The sequence below is a fragment of the Ambystoma mexicanum genome, chromosome 3q (genome assembly GCF_040938575.1).
Source record: "Ambystoma mexicanum isolate Mex_15411 chromosome 3q, UKY_AmexF1_1, whole genome shotgun sequence".
Classification (NCBI taxonomy): domain Eukaryota; kingdom Metazoa; phylum Chordata; class Amphibia; order Caudata; family Ambystomatidae; genus Ambystoma; species Ambystoma mexicanum.
The window spans coordinates 507,459,236-507,477,295 of NC_090926.1; positions in this window are offsets into that span (position 1 = coordinate 507,459,236).

The following is an 18,060-nucleotide window of genomic DNA, read 5'->3' on the forward strand; positions in this document are numbered from 1 at the left end:
TCTGTATTAACAATACAAGACTGATTTATTTTGGTCTTACACGAATGAGGATGTGAGGGAAAAGGGATGATGGTAGACTATAAAGGCTTGAGGGATAGAGGGTTCATTCTGAAAAGGGGAAGGGGTATCCCATGTCTCACTTAAGGATGTCCTCTCCCCACTCCCCAAGTTCCCTCCACCCAAGTGATCCTCCCTCTCATATCCACCCCCAGGGTCGGGATGCAAAGTGTACGCCTTTCCCTGGCCATCTGAGAGGAGGATCCAGGGAGAAATGAAGTGAGGATGCCTTCAGAGTCCTCAAAGCATGTATGGAATGTTAGTGTGGAATGGTAGTGCAGTACTGGGTGAGTGTTCCAAGTTGTGACAGTTTGAGGGAAATCTGACTGGAGTGTGGATGGTCCAGTGCTTTGTGAGTGTCTGTATGCCTTATTCATAAGTAGTGATGTGACTTACTGGAACTGTAATACAACTATTTACTTACCAATCATCCAGCCTGGTCCATCATCCATTGCACTTACCTAGTGCCATCGTTTGTCAAAAGGGCAATCTTTGGAAGGAACGATAGCAGAATAAAGCTGTTGTTGGGAAGCAGCAAATATCCTCACACCCAAAGGAAGAACCATATCCACCCCTAACAAGCAAGGAGTGTGTTGATAAGGGAGACTGTCAGAATTGGGGCTTCCAAGGAGTGAGACCCAACTACTAAGGAAAAGCAGGCCAGCACTGTTGGTGTAAGCTGGGAAGTGGCTGCCAGTTAAACAGAGGGGTGCGGTGGTTGTGGGGCTTCCATTCATGAGCAGTACGTTGAACCAGTAATTAGAGAAAAAAGTAAAAGGGAAGATGGCATGATTGTTTGTGACGAGGAGTGTTGATTGTGGTGGAGGTAGATCACAGGAGGAATGTGCCCACCGCATGAAATTTCTCGGTGGAGCGCAAGGAGAGGTCTTTCTTCTCTGAAGATTGGCAGCTTTTTGGTGATGTCACTTAAAGTAATGGGTCTCCATCCGTCCTTCTACGTACTATGATTCCATCCTGCATGCATCACAGTTAATACAATCACTCTAGGATGTCCTGCATGAGTATGGACCCTGCCAGAGGAAGAACCTGGAAGTCCTGCACTACTACGGATGTCCCCAGAGGAAGAAGTTATGGCCCGTGGCAGCGCTTAGTTGTGGGGGTGCCAGGTAGATATATGGAGGGAACCATCTGTGGTTACCAAATATTGGACATACATCAATAAAGTGCATCTGTGCATTAATAGCATACTTGCAAACAAATAAATGCATACTAAATCTGGTTTGTCGGCTTAGGCAGCATGATTGCCATTTGTTGCAATACTAGAGATGTTCACATTTGTACTGTCATTTATTTTTTTATGCTATTTTTATTAAGTGTATTGGTAAAATTAAACCATTTGCCTATTACATATAAATCACTTTAGATAAAACTTTCCATTCACAAGGGAGATTGATGTTTCATAATTATTGATGTTACAATTGCTACAATATAAACATTTAAAACAATCTATACCTTACATAAAACACAGTCATCTCACAATTATTTCTTAAAACTACAATTCTCTTTCCTTGTAAGTTCACCTAATTCTAAAACATGTCTTATTCAAAATACATTCTAAGATCTAAAATACGTATAGTCATGATTATTATTCACTAATTTCTAAATACTGTTTTAAAATTAATTGGCAGATACAAAACATAGCAAAATTCTATTTTAAATTATCCCTGGAGAACGTTTGCAACCAAATTGATCATTCTGAAGATACACGATCTGTGAAATAGAAATCATTCCCTCTATCATAGGCAATTGCCAATTTAGGGCATGCTGTTCATAAATGTTTAGTAAATTCTGTACTATTATTACAAATGCGGCACAGTCTTTCTTCATATGGTACTTTAGTCCATGCTCCTCTACATTCAAGGGTAGGCAATTGTAAAAATATCACTCTCATTATAAATCACTGCACTTCGGAGATCCTATTTTATGAATGTTTTTAAAAGGTTATCTGATTGTAAATCGCTGAGTAACGTATGAGGCAAACATGGTCTTGGTAGCCATATTTTCAATGTTTTTGGCTCTACATTTAATGTTCCTAATATCCAAACCAATGGTAATGTAATTTCAAATCCATTTGTGTATTTGTTTCCTCATAGAGTGCATTCGTTCTTGTAGGATATGTGCAAAATATTAGTAAACAAATATTAAAGTGCATAGTGCATCTTGATTCTTATCAGGCTTTTCTTAAAGGTTATCAGGGTAATTCATAGAATTTCGCAGAAAAGTGTCGGAAGCGGCTGGCGCAGAGTGTCCGCGTGCGATTGACTGCGCCAGGCACGTGCGCTAAAACCGATTTCCGCGCACAGCGTATTCATGGATTTTAGGCTTCCAAACCAGCTGTGGCGCAGAGAATCGCAGCGACCCTGCAGCAGCACCAGTAACGCCCCCAAGAACGCCCTCGCGCAAGGAAAAGCCATCAAAATCGCTAAATCATCGCAAAGGGCTGCGCTAACCCTGGACCAGTTCAGCGGGCTGGCAAACAGCAAACGCCAAGCGGGGAACGTGTATTGCAGGGGTGCGCAGGAAGTTCCACACGCGACTAGCCCCGTGCAAGCAGGGTACGTGTATTTCAGGGGTGCGCGGGAAGTTCCACACGCGATTTCAGCCGGGTACGTGTATTTCAGGGGTGCGCGGGAAGTTCCACACGCGATTCCAGCAGGGTACGTGTATTTCAGGGGTGCGCGGGAAGTTCCACACGCGATTTCAGCAGGGTACGTGCATTTCAGGGGTGCGCGTGAAGTTCCACACGCGATTTCAGCAGGGTACGTGTATTTCAGGGGTGCGCGGGAAGTTCCACACGCGATTTCAGCAGGGTACGTGCATTTCAGGGGTGCGCGGGAAGTTCCACACACGATTCCATCAGGGTACGTGTATTTCAGGGGTGCGCGGGAAGTACCACACGCGATTGTCCCAGTGCGAGCAGGGTACGTGTATTTCAGGGGTGCGCGGGAAGTTCCACACGCGATTGTCCCAGTGCGAGCAGGGTACGTGTATTTCAGGGGTGCGCGGGTAGTTGCACATGCGATTACAGCAGGGAATGTGTATTTCAGGTGTTCTGGGGAGTACTACACGTGAATTGGCCGTGTGGGTCCTCCCAGGTGTACGCTCCACAACCTCCACGGCCCCTGCAGGCAGCCCACACCACGGGGGAGTACCCTGCACCCCTGCTCATGTCCCGCAGGCAGCCCATCCACCATGGGCATGCCCCCAGCCAACCCACATGTCACCTTGCACTACTGATCAACAATGCATGTCTGCCACCACCCCCACCCCCCAGCACTGTGGGGCACCTGCCAGCAGGCCCCCACTCATGTCCAACTCATGTTTCCCACCACCCCCACCCCCCTGCACCGTGGGGCACCTGCCAGCAGGCCCCCACCCATGTCCAACTCATGTACCCCTGCACCCTCACCCCCCAGCATTGTGGGGAACCCTCCACCAGGCCCCCACTCATGTCTCCCACCACCCCCACCCCCCAGCAGTGCAGGGGCAGCCTCCACCAGGCCCGACTCATGTCTCCCACCACCCCCACCCCCCAGCCACCATGGGCAGCCCCCACCAGGCCCCCACTCATGTCTCCCACCACCCCCAACCCCCAGCAGTGCAGGGGCAGCCTCCACCAGGCCCCCATTCATGTCCCCCACCACCCCCACCCCCCAGCAGTGCAGGGGCACCCTCCACCAGGCCCCCACTCATGTCTCCCACCACCACCACCCCCCAGCATCCAGGGGCACCCTCCACCAGGCCCCCACCCATGTCTCCCACCACCCACACCCCCCAGCAGTACAGGGGCAGCCTCCACCAGGCCCCCACTCATGTCTTCCACCACCCCCACCCCCCTGCCACCATGGGCAGGCCCCACCAGACCCCCACCCATGTCTCCCACCACCCCCACCCCCCAGCAGTGCAGGGGCAGCCTCCACCAGGCCCCCACTCATGTCTCCCACCACCCCCACCCCCCAGCATCCAGGGGCACCCTCCACCAGGCCCCCACCCATGTCTCCCACCACCCCCACCCCCCAGCAGTGCAGGGGCAGCCTCCACCAGGCCCCCACTCATGTCTCCCACCACCCCCACCCCCCAGCAGTGCAGGGGCACCCTCCACCAGGCCCCCACTCATGTCTCCCACCACCCCCACCCCCCAGCAGTGCAGGGGCACCCACCACCAGGCCCCCACTCATGTCTCCCACCACCCCCACCCCCCTGCCACCATGGGCAGCCCCCACCAGGCCCCCACTCATGTCTCCCACCACCCCCACCCCCCAGCAGTGCAGGGCAGACTCCACCAGGCCCCCACTCATGTCTCCCACCACCCCCACCCCCCAGCAGTGCAGGGGCACCCTCCACCAGGCCCCCACTCATGTCTCCCACCACCCCCACCCCCCAGCATCCAGGGGCACCCTCCACCAGGCCCCCACCCATGTCTCCCACCACCCCCACCCCCCAGCAGTGCAGGGGCACCCTCCACCAGGCCCCCACTCATGTCTCCCACCACCCCCACCCCCCTGCCACCATGGGCAGCACCCACCAGGCCCCCACTCATGTCTCCCACCACCCCCACCCCCCAGCAGTGCAGGGGCAGCCTCCACCAGGCCCCCACTCATGTCCCCCACCACCCCCACCCCCCAGCAGTGCAGGGGCAGCCTCCACCAGGCCCCCACTCATGTCTCCCACCACCCCCCAGCAGTGCAGGGGCACCATCCACCAGGCCCCCACTCATGTCTCCCACCACCCCCACCCCCCAGCAGTGCAGGGGCACCCACCACCAGGCCCCCACTCATGTCTCCCACCACCCCCACCCCCCAGCCATCATGGGCAGCCCCCACCAGGCCCCCACTCATGTCTCCCACCACCCCCACCCCCCAGCAGTGCAGGGGCAGCCTCCACCAGGCCCCCACTCATGTCTCCCACCACCCCCACCCCCCAGCCACCAGGGGCACCCTCCACCAGGCCCCAACCCATGTCTCCCACCACCCCCACCCCCCAGCAGTGCAGGGGCAGCCTCCACCAGGCCCCCACTCATGTCTCCCACCACCCCCACCCCCAGCAGTGCAGGGGCACCCACCACCAGGCCCCCACTCATGTCTCCCACCACCCCCACCCCCCTGCCACCATGGGCAGCCCCCACCAGGCCCCCACTCATGTCTCCCACCACCCCCACCCCCCAGCAGTGCAGGGGCAGCCTCCACCAGGTCCCCACTCATGTCTCCCACCACCCCCACCCCCCAGCAGTGCAAGGGCACCCTCCACCAGGCCCCCACTCATGTCTCCCACCACCCCCACCCCCCTGCCACCATGGGCAGCCCCCACCAGGCCCCCACTCATGTCTCCCACCACCCCCACCCCCCAGCAGTGCAGGGGCAGCCTCCACCAGGTCCCCACTCATGTCTCCCACCACCCCCACCCCCCAGCAGTGCAAGGGCACCCTCCACCAGGCCCCCACTCATGTCTCCCACCACCCCCACCCCCCTGCCACCATGGGCAGCCCCCACCAGGCCCCAACTCATGTCTCCCACCACCCCCACCCCCCAGCAGTGTAGGGGCAGCCTCCACCAGGCCCCCACTCATGTCTACCACCACCCCCACCCCCCAGCAGTGCAGGGGCACCCTCCACCAGGCCCCCACTCATGTCTCCCACCACCCCCACCCCCCAGCAGTGCAGGGGCAGTCTCCACCAGGCCCCCACTCATGTCTCCCACCACCCCCACACCCCAGCATCCAGGGGCACCTTCCACCAGGCCCCCACCCATGTCTCCCACCACCCCCACCCCCCAGCAGTGCAGGGGAACCCTCCACCAGGCCCCCACTCATGTCTCCCACCACCCCCACCCCCCTGCCACCATGGGCAGCACCCACCAGGCCCCCACTCATGTCTCCCACCACCCCCACCCCCCTGCCACCATGGGCAGCCCCCACCAGGCCCCCACTCATGTCTCCCACCACCCCCACCCCCCAGCAGTGAAGGGGCAGCCTCCACCAGGTCCCCACTCATGTCTCCCACCACCCCCACCCCCCAGCAGTGCAAGGGCACCCTCCACCAGGCCCCCACTCATGTCTCCCACCACCCCCACCCCCCTGCCACCATGGGCAGCCCCCACCAGGCCCCAACTCATGTCTCCCACCACCCCCACCCCCCAGCAGTGCAAGGGCACCCTCCACCAGGCCCCCACTCATGTCTCCCACCACCCCCACCCCCCTGCCACCATGGGCAGCCCCCACCAGGCCCCAACTCATGTCTCCCACCACCCCCACCCCCCAGCAGTGTAGGGGCAGCCTCCACCAGGCCCCCACTCATGTCTCCCACCACCCCCACCCCCCAGCAGTGCAGGGGCACCCTCCACCAGGCCCCCACTCATGTCTCCCACCACCCCCACCCCCCAGCAGTGCAGGGGCAGTCTCCACCAGGCCCCCACTCATGTCTCCCACCACCCCCACCCCCCAGCATCCAGGGGCACCTTCCACCAGGCCCCCACCCATGTCTCCCACCACCCCCACCCCCCAGCAGTGCAGGGGAACCCTCCACCAGGCCCCCACTCATGTCTCCCACCACCCCCACCCCCCTGCCACCATGGGCAGCACCCACCAGGCCCCCACTCATGCCTCCCACCACCCCCACCCCCCAGCAGTGCAGGGGCAGCCTCCACCAGGCCCCCACTCATGTCTCCCACCACCCCCACCCCCAGCCACCATGGGCAGCCCCCACCAGGCCCCCACTCATGTCTCCCACCACCCCCACCCCCCAGCAGTGCAGGGGCAGCCTCCACCAGGCCCCCAATCATGTCTCCCACCACCCCCACCCCCCAGCCACCAGGGGCACCCTCCAGCAGGCCCCCACCCATGTCTCCCACCACCCCCACCCCCCAGCAGTGCAGGGGCAGCCTCCACCAGGCCCCCACTCATGTCTCCCACCACCCCCACCCCCCAGCAGTGCAGGGGCACCCACCACCAGGCCCCCACTCATGTCTCCCACCACCCCCACCCCCCAGCAGTGCAGGGGCACCATCCACCAGGCCCCCACTCATGTCTCCCACCACCCCCACCCCCCAGCAGTGCAGGGGCACCCACCACCAGGCCCCCACTCATGTCTCCCACCACCCCCACCCCCCTGCCACCATGGGCAGCCCCCACCAGGCCCCCACTCATGTCTCCCACCACCCCCACCCCCCAGCCACCAGGGCACCCTCCACCAGGTCCTCACAATCCCCAGTCATGTGCGTAATGGTCAGCTCCACAGCCAAAAAGCCCTACCAAGTAACCCATTCACCCACATGGAAATGTAAATTACATGTTACACCCCCAATGTTCATGAAGCTAATGAACCCATGTCCGTCACACACAATGGTTGCAATGGGAAAACACCCAACATGACATGCATGAAACCAATGAGATGATACCACACAGTGAAGTATGAAAACAAAATTGTATTGAAAAAAATAAAGAATGCTAAAGAAAGGAAACAAACTACAATGGGAATGAGAAAAAATAAGGTGCATGTCCGTATTAAAAAAAAACACTGCAAATCAGAATCCAAAAAAAAGTCGTCCAAAGTCAAATGTAAAAAAATCTCTATGCAATAAAGAACTATGTTAAAAACTAACAAGGGTCCATGAGCCCAACTGAACAAAGGAAACCTACTAAAAAACCTAACTAAAAATCAACTATATACAAAAAGTGGAGCAGTGTCCGTCGACTCCAAATCATAATAAGAAACAAAGGAAACCTAAAACTAAAGAACTATATACAAAGGCGGTGGGCAAGTCCAGTGGCTCACTCCGTGGTGTCCCGAGCCAGGGCATCATCGAACTCCTGTTCGATGTCCCGGAGGCGGTCCAGTTCCATGGCCCCGAGGGTCAGCAGAGACGACGCTGTGTCCTCCTCCAACCCCCTGCGGATTGCCTCGAGGCACTCGGCCCGCCTCAGGGCCCTCCGCATGGAGTTCTCTGCCCTGACCATTGTGAGCCCCGCCTCTTCCGCCCGCCGCCGCTCCGCACCTATGGCGTGGCCCAACCGCTGCCACACGGAAGACACTCTCTGTCCTGGGTCCCCCTGCCCTCCGGCCGATGCCTGCCCCTCCGATGTGGAAAGCCCCGAGCCTTCATGTCTCCCACCATGTTGCTGCTGCTGCACTGCCTCTGCCCGTGCACTGCCTCCTGCTGCCTGCACATCCTCCGCCGGCTGGGGTGCAGTTGTTGATGTGGCCACCCCTGCTGGACCTCCGACTCCCGACTGTGGCAGGGATGCCTCCACCACCAGCCTGGCCGCACCGTCAGAGGCAGCTCCACAGGGCACCCAGGTGACTGATGGGTGGGAAGATGGCACAGAGGACGACTGGCGCGTAGGGGGTGCAGTTGAGGAGGGGGTCGGAGCAAGCCCCATCAGACGGAGGAATCCGGCATGGGTGACCTGTCCCAGCAGGCTGACGTGGTCAACGAGCCATTCGAGATGACGTGCAGTCTCTCCATGAAAAGACTGCAGGTCACCTCGCATGGCCCGTTGACGCAACGCCACACCAGCCAGGACAGGCTCAACCCGGACCTGGATGGCCACGTCCGCAGGCAGAGGAAGGCCAGTTGACGTCAGCTCATCCCCTGCCTGAAAACGGGTCTGGACGTAGGCATCCCTGCTGGTGCAAGATGATGCAGGGACAGGATCGGGGACAGGATTGCACACAGGCACCTCCGCGGCGGCCTGTGCTGCCTCCTGTCCCTGGTCCTGCACTGCACCACTAGCACCAGTGGGATCCCCACCTCCAGACCCCGTCTCTGGTGCTTGCACGGCCTCATCCTCCACCAAACCCCCCACCAACCTGGATGACTCCGTGCCATCTTCCCCTGTTGGGCCCTGTGGGGTCCCAGCTGCCCCTTCTGCTGCCGTGGAGTCCAACTGCAACCTCCGCCTCTTGGACCTCCCCCCGGCAGCTGCGGCCTGGGATGCGGCACCGGACTCCTCACTCCCCGACGAGATGACAACACGGGAGGGGAGCCGGGCCTTGCGTCTCCGGCTGGCGGTCAGATCCCCGCCGCTGTGCTCCACAGCACCTTCTCCGCCCTCTTCATCAGTTGACGCTGCAGACAGGGAGAAACAAAACACAGGCATCAGGGCACTGTACAAGGGACACATACACACATGACAGTTGCACATGAGTGGCATTGGCAAACCTCAGACATGTCATCACAATCCCCAACACACATGTCATTGCAACTCGCACACATGAGCCATACCACAGCCATATCGCACCTGCCAGCACCATCCATACACATACAACAGCATCAGCAGCCAAAGGGGAGCCAGACATCACATGCAACACAGGAAGTGCACCACACATGTACACACACCACTACACTTGCATGCATGTGTACACCTCTGCCAAGTGTCGCACTGTTCAGACGGCCATCCATGTCACATCTGCCAATCAGGCTTCCACATACCGCTGTCACATGCATCCATGTTGCATCACTGTTGCACCCTTGTCAAATACACACACATGCACATGTGCACAGTGTTCATACATGCAGCCAAAAACAACATACATGCGTGACATCACGGACATGTCTACTTACATACACATTCATACAAACATGTGTGCACGCACAACTGCATTTGCCATGCAAGCCTACACACACAAGCACCATCCATGTCTCACACATTACAGCCCTCGCATGTGTCAGCCCCACGGCCCTGTACACCCCCACCCATACTCGACCCCATACAAACAGATGTGCAACCTGCACAATACCGAATAATCACCACACGCACTGCTCACAATCAGGATGCATGTACACTCACCGCTCGACTCCAGACAGGTCTGTTTCTCTAGGACCTGGACGTGGAGCGCTGGGGATCTGCATTCCAGGACCCCCATCTGTTCTTCCGACAAGTGGCCCCGACGCCCCTTGGCATCCGCTGCCTTCAAGAGGCGCCGGGCCTTGTTCAGGGTCCTGGACTTGTAGTCCTACCAGCGCTTCCTGACATGTTGTAAGTCCCGGACTGCCACCCCCTCCGCGTTGATGGCAGTCACGATGTCAGTCCAGATCCGAGTCCGTCCTTCCTTGTCGGCGCGGGAACTTCCGAAGAGGGCATCATACTGCCCCATGACTTGCTCCACCAGGACACCAACTTCGGTGGCACTGAAGCTGGTGCCCCTCTGCCTCTCTGGCCGGGGGTTGTCAGTGGTCACAGATGGTGTTTGCCCCAACATGACAACCCCATGCGGCAGGAATGGGTGGGCAACTGGGTCCTGGGGCTGGGCTGTGGAGCGATGGAATTCCAGTCGGGAGTCTTCGGTTCCAGCAGGGGTGGTCACAGCAACAGCACCCCTGGCTGATGTGCAGGCAGCAAATGGCAGTGCACGTGGGCAGCAGGCAGTCAGGCAGCAGCAGATGGCAGGTGGGAGCGTGCTCGGGGCTCTGGGGGGCAGTAGTTCGGCCTTCTGGGCAGGAGCGTGGTCTTCCGTGTGCTTACGCGTGGCCAGCTTGGTACGGAGTGATTTGGCACGTGAAAATCCTGCACGTCAGCGTGAAAATCGAGGAAAGGCCCTTAGCGCGTAAGCGCGTCAGCACGCATACGCGATTCTATTGGACCAAAGGCCCTTAGCGCGTAAACGCGTCAGCACGCATACGTGATTCTATTGGACCAAAGGACCTCAGCGCGTAAACGCGTCTGTGACGTGACCCGCACGGGTGTTTCCCACACAGCACGTGATGAAAGAGCACACGTGGAAAGACTGCACGTCAGAGTGTCATCGCGTGTAATTGGACAGCACGTCAGAGTCTCATCGCGTGTAATTGGACAAAAGTGCTCGTACACGCGATTGGTCTATGTACGTGTATATCAGGGGTGCGCGGACACTTACACACGCAAGTACGTCAGCGCACCTGTATCCCGGGGTGCGCGGGAATTTCAACACGCTATTGGACTGGGTACTGGATTTCAGGGGTACGCGGGTCACACGCTCGCCTACAACACGCGCAACGCATTAATTTGCGCGCTAACAAAATAACAAGCTCAGACCCAGGATGAACATACCGTTCCTAGCAGCAGTGGGCGTGGCCTACCAAAGGAGGAGGAGGAGGATAGCCAGGGCCAGAATATTCACACCCAGAACTAGCCTTTTCGGGATGCCTGATGACCAGGTGCATGGGAGGTACAGGTTTCCACCACACATCATACTGGACCTGGTGAGTGAGTGGGAGGATGACCTCACATCACCCACCCTGTGCTCCCAAGCACTCAGCCCCCTGGAGAAGGTCCTCAATGTACTGCACTTCTTAGCCACTGGATCATTTCAGCGGACAAGTGCCATTGTGGGTGGTGTATCACAGGCCACCAAGTCACGCTGCCTACACCAGGTCTTGAACATCATCACTGCACGCCCATCAGTCCGCAGGCACATATACCTGCCCAGAACACCTGCAGAAAGGCATGCTGCCGCCCTGGATTTTTACGCTGTGGCACGATTCCCCAAAGTGCTAGGTGCCATCGACTGCACCCATGTGGCTCTACGTCCCCCCAGGGCATCTGAGCACATCTATAGGAACCGCAAGCACTGGCATTCCATCAACGTGCAGGTAGTATGTAATGCCAAGGTAATCATCACCTCAGTATATGCCAACTATCCCGGGTCAACCCACGACAGCTTCATTTACCGAATGTCCACCCTAAGCCGGGACCTAGAAGCTGGGCGGCATGGCGATACATGGCTGCTTGGTGAGTATGAATGCCACTGCACATGCATGCATGTCAGATACTGAGCAAGGTCACCACCCTACCAATGATACCAATCACCACCTCCACAGGGGACAGTGCCTACCCTCTCAGCCCCCACATGATGACGCCAATTCAGAACCCCACCACGCCACCCCAGGTAAGATATAACACAGCCCACATTACAACCCCGGGCATAGTGGAGCGCACATTCGGAGTGCTAAAGTCACGCTTTTGCTCCCTTGACCGTTCTGGCGGGCAGCTGTTGTACGCTCCCCCAGTAGTGTGCAGGATCATAGTGGCAGCATGTGTCCTGCACAACGTTGCAACACGCCGGGGCCTGGCCGTGGACATGGTGGTGGCCCCACATCCCCAACCACATGCACAGCCGCTGCGCATGGGAGGGGAAAGGGCACGGGGGGAGGCAGCCCGTACACAGCTAGTGGCTAATTACTTCACATAGAAATCACACCCCTGTGGAGTGCACACTGCCCTGGCACATTCCATCTGACAATCAATGATGACTCAACCTGACACTGATCCTGAATGTCTGGAGAATGAACCGTGAAAACCATATCAGCCTGAGATTGTTCACCTGGAAGTGTCACAATGTGTGCATCCCTACCCACACAGACACCACCAATGCAGTTTTGTGAAGTAACACATTCAAGCAGCTAAAATGAATACCCACTTGCAAAATGCAACAAGAGGATAGTGCCATGTCAGCCAACCCATCCCCAGCACCGCCACACCACACACCGTGCCATGTCATGCTATTTGCAGGTAAACAAAGTAATCCCCACAACATGACACTAGTGTCACAATGTAGAGTGTCCCTAATTGAAACTTGCAACACATGAAATGCTCACAGTAATGCAGGACCAACAACAAACTTGAGCAGGTACTACCATTAATATGACATCACAAATTTTATATATTAGTAGTCTCACCACCTGGAAATGCCTGCACTCCAACCACTACCAACTGTGCAGTGTTGGCGCCATGTAGAGTTGTAGGTGCACTGCTGCCAACATGGACCCCATCTCCAGACTAGAGGGCCTTGTGTAGACATGAGGAAGGGACCTGCAAATTGGGAGGTAGACACAGATGATGAGTTACACATCAATGCAACATGCATTGTAAAACACAACAGCAATATGCACTAGGACTGTATACACAGTATTGACTACAGACTGCCCACACAGCTCATGGGAGTCCAACGTCACTGTGTAATTCACTGTCACTTGGGCACACCCTTTGCAAGCCCAGGGGTGTGTGTGACTCAAACCCAAGCATCTGAACCAAATACATGACAAGCCTGCATGTGCCCAGCCACAATGCTGCGTATGCCCACAGGAACCACGGAAGCCAACAAATTGTCCCAAAAAAAATGGGAAAAATTATTTAGAAATTAAAAATAAAAATAAAAATAAAAATAAAAATCAAAAATCAAAATCAAAAATAAAAATAAAAATCAAAAATGGCCATTGATGGCCCGGGGGGGCTTGGGGAGGCCACCCAGGAGGTCCGAGGACAGGATGCACACCAGAACCCACCTGCGTGGATCCTGGGAAAAAAAAACACCTCCATGGGCTCATGGCCCACACGGCTACCCTATTGTGGGAGTATCACTGCTGTCGCTATTATCACCCTGTGCAGCTGCATCCGGAGGTGGTTGCACTATGGGAGGCAGCCCATGCAAGGCCCTAGTCTGCTCCTCCATGGCTGCAAGCATGCGGGTGTGGTAGGTCTGGTTCTGGAGGATGAGTGTGCGGAGGTCCCCATGCAACAACTCACGGGATGCCCGGACCTCCGCCCTCGTTGCCTGCATCTCAGCTGAGAGCGTACGGGTGAGACGCTCCAGCTGCTGTTCTGTCCTTTGGTGTGCTGAAGCCTCAAGCTCAACAAGAGTCGTCCTGAGGTGAAGGAGCTCCTGCCTCAGGGCTTCCCTGTGGCCCTGGGACTCAATGGAGATGGCCTCCTGCAGAGTCGCCAGTGCCGCCCGCCTGTCCCTGTTGGACCCCAACATGTCCTCCCTGTGTGACTGGCAGATGGAGTCAGTTGCCTGCTCTAGTCGCTCCATCAGCCTTTCAGGGGGGACAATGGAAGTGGCCGCCCTATCCATGGCCTGAGCCATCATCTCGGATGATGCTGCCTGTTGTGTTGCCATACCGTAAATGGATTGCTCCCATGCGGTATTGCCAGGTGGCGTACGGCCACCACGTCGGCGGGCACCACACCTGTCTGGGGCAAGGCGAACTGCGCCTTGCTGTGCCGGCACTGCCTGAGGCTGCAGGACTGCATTCCCCCTCTGATCTGCTGGCCCAGGAACAGGATCAGATGTCGCGGAGTGTGACCCTGCATCCGTAACCACCAAAGGCGTAGCTGCCAACACTGACATCCCCATTGAGGGTTCTGACCCTGGTGCAGGCGGGTGGGACAGAACAGAATCCCTCCCTGGAACACTCACCTGCGACGGCACGTAGGTCTCATCCAAATCAACACCTGAGTACAGCTCGGGGGAGGTGCAGCCAGAGACACCCCTTGAGAGCACGACCTGCAGCACTTGTGGGTTCTCACCCACCACCACACCACGTCCCTCACTGGTGGTTGGTCGGCCCTCGGACCCCTCCTGGGTCTGCACCATCTCCACAACCCCAGCAGTATCAGGTGCGTCTTCCCCTGCAAAGACATAAAAACAGAGAAATGGAAACAGGCATTAGCACCATGGCACACAATGAGGGCTGAGAAGCAAGAGAACCAGTACTTGATTGACACATGTCCCACATGACTAAAACCCTCCCATGCATGCACCCTCACTGCATATGAAGGGCAGGCAAATGGCACACACTGATGACACCAAGATGGAAGATGAACACATTTTCTGCATGCTGCCTGGCAGTGGCATCACACATTGGCCTATGATTGCCAGGTGAAACACACATGCCATCACACAGATGGCATGTACCATTGCTATTGAGTGAAGATGGAGAGGAGGGCAGCACCTATTCATTCAGTCCAGTTCCCGCATGTAATAGCTTTTCTAATTCTAACAGGTCAGATTTTTCACCTGGAGCTGCCAGTCTGAAATGGTCCAATTGCACAGGGACATGTGTGAACAAATGATATCCAGGTAACAAAGTCACTCCACTTTACCATAGCCATGTCAGACATGTGACTAGTGGACTGCGACATGCCTAGTAAAGGTGGTGGAATGCAAACAATCTGCCTGAATGAACAGTGAAAAATAAGCAACAATGTTGTGGCAAGATGACACTTCAAGGGCAACTGGCATGCAGTTGGGCTAGATGTCTACTGTTGGCAGAAGGGATACTGCTATGGCCAAATGCAGCTGCGCAGGATGTATTGCATGAAGCACATGGCTGACCCATACGACTCAGGCACACACACTCTCACCTGGCACACAAACAGAAGCCCTCACACACACACCATGCACTTGGATGACACACACATGCATGTGCACTCACCGGACAATGCCTCGTAAACAGCCAGATCTCCCACGCCTTGGATCTGTTCCTCCGTGACGTAGGTCCCAGCGACTGACTCATGTGGAGTGAGTTCCATGTCTACTACTGGAGACCCACCTCCAGTCACTAGAGTTGCGGCATGACTTGAGGCCAGCTTACTCTTTGCCCTGCGCTTTAGGTCATTCCAGCGCTTATAGCAATCATTGGCTGTGCGCCTCACGATTCCAAGGGCACTTACGATGTCCGCAACAGTCTGCCAGTGTGCCTGGCGTTGTGCAGGTGTGTTCTTGGATCCTGCAACAATGACCATCTCGTTGTCATGTGCGGACACATAATCGACAAGTGGATTCAGTTCGTCATCCGTGAAGCTGGGCTTCCTGGACGGGCCGGACTGTGTAGCCGTGTCTGGGGCATCAGCCTGTGCCGGACGAGCACTCTTCCTCTTCCGCTTGGAAGGTGGTGGTGATCCTGAGTGTCCTGCGCCGCTCTGGACACTAGGGGCAGGAGCCCTGGTGGACTCTGTATCAGGAGTGTGGGATTGCACACTCAGCATGGGAGTTGGTGCAGGCATTGGCTCTAGTGTGATGGTGTCAGGGGGAATGTCAGCAGCATGGACTAGGACCGACACTGTCCTGGCTGGGTGTGTGAGGGCTGGGGTGGATGGAGCCGCAGCTGCCCCTGCAGCCTCTCCGCCCTGCCTACTTGGTGCAGCAGATGACCTTGCTGCCTCAGATGCACGTGGCATGGTGACATCAACGTGCACCAGCGCACGTGTCATAGGCCTGCTGACCTGGAAGTCAGCCATGGAGTCAGCCAGGTCTGGTGCCACAATGGGCTGGTCCAACAACATCAGCCTCAACGGGAGGGGGGGGGATTATGGGTGCCCTTGACTGGTCCTCCACACATGGGGGGACAGGCTCACCCTGCAAGTAACGACCACGCCCCCTTCCGGATCCACCACGGCCACCACTTGTGGCTCTTCCACCTTTGCCACCCTTACGGAATCCTCGCCTCCCAGCCATGGCACTGATGTAGATGTGCGTATGGGAGTGGCTGTAAAGTATTGTCCTGGGCAATTGGGGGTCAAAGGGGTTGGGTACCAGATGGTAATTGTACCCTAGTGCTCTTGCAAGGCTGATTGTAACCCCTGGGGAAAGATGACGGGTCACGCTACGCACAGGAGCCCCAAAAAAGGGAGATGACGTGCACGCAACCCCTCCTAGACCACGTGTGCAGAAAGAAAAACCTGCACTACGCTGTGGCACCCAGTAACACAAGAATGAACGTATGCGTGTCACACGCAGCCTAGAATGACCTCTGAAGGGGTAGGCTACACACGGGGCAAGCACAGATGTTAGATACGTGCGTGACTCACCGTCTGCCAGGTAAAAGAGCGTGAAAAAGGAGCGCATTTGGTTGGCAACACCCCCGCCAAAAGAAGATTTGTACGCTGTCTGAGGAGACAGGACAACAGTAGAAGGGAACACTGTTTGAGGGAACAGGCCCAGGTAAACCAGTAAAAGAGAAAAAAGAGAAAAAGCTGTCAGAGGTAACAGGGAATACGAACTTGAAACGCCGTGAAGTAAATCGCGTGTGAAACGACAAGAAGTACAGAATTCACCCACTCGCTCTCCACGAAAAGCACGTACAAGGAAATGGTGTTCTACACGTACCTTTTATACAGGCCCACACGTCCAGCGTCACTTACGCGGCGTGTACACGCTAGGGCCATTTCCACCAATTACACGCTTTGTCACTTCTGCGTGTAGGGCCATTTCCACCAATTACACGCTTTGTCACTTCTGCGTGTAGGGCCATTCCCACCATTCACACGCGATGACACTCTGACGTGCAGTCTTTCCACGTGTGCTCTGTCATCACGTGCTGTGTGGGAAACACCCGTGCGGGTCACGTCACAGATGCGCTTACGCGCTGAGGGCCTTTGGTCCAATAGAATCGCGTATGCGTGCTGATGCGCTTACGCGCTAAGGGCCTTTCCTCGATTTTCACGCTGACGTGCAGGATTTTCACGTGCCAAATCACTCCGTACCAAGCTGGCCACGAGTAAGCACACGGAAGACCACGCTCCTGCCCAGAAGGCCGAACTACTGCCCCCCAGAGCCCCGAGCACGCTCCCACCTGCCATCTGCTGCTGCCTGACTGCCTGCTGCCCACGTGCACTGCCATTTGCTGCCTGCACATCAGCCAGGGGTGCTGTTGCTGTGACCACCCCTGCTGGAACCGAAGACTCCTGACTGGAATTCCATCGCTCCACAGCCCAGCCCCAGGACCCAGTTGCCCACCCACTCCTGCCTCTGGGGTTGTCATGTCGGGGCAAACACCATCTGTGACCACTGACAACGCCCGGCCAGAGAGGCAGAGGGGCACCAGCTTCAGTGCCACCGAAGTTGGTGTCCTGGTGGAGCAAGTCATGGGGCAGTATGATGCCCTCTTTGGAAGTTCCCGCGCCGACAAGGAAGGACGGACTCGGATCTGGACTGACATCGTGACTGCCATCAACGCGGAGGGGGTGGCAGTCCGGGACTTACAACATGTCAGGAAGCGCTGGGAGGACTACAGGTCCAGGACCCTGAACAAGGCCCGGCGCCTCTTGAAGGCAGCGGATGCCAAGGGGCGCCGGGGCCACTTGTCGGAAGAACAGATGGGGGTCCTGGAACGCATATCCCCAGCGCTCCACGTCCAGGTCCTAGAGAAGCAGACCCGTCTGGAGTCGAGCGGTGAGTGTACATGCATCCTGATTGTGAGCAGTGCGTGTGGTGATTATTCGGTATTG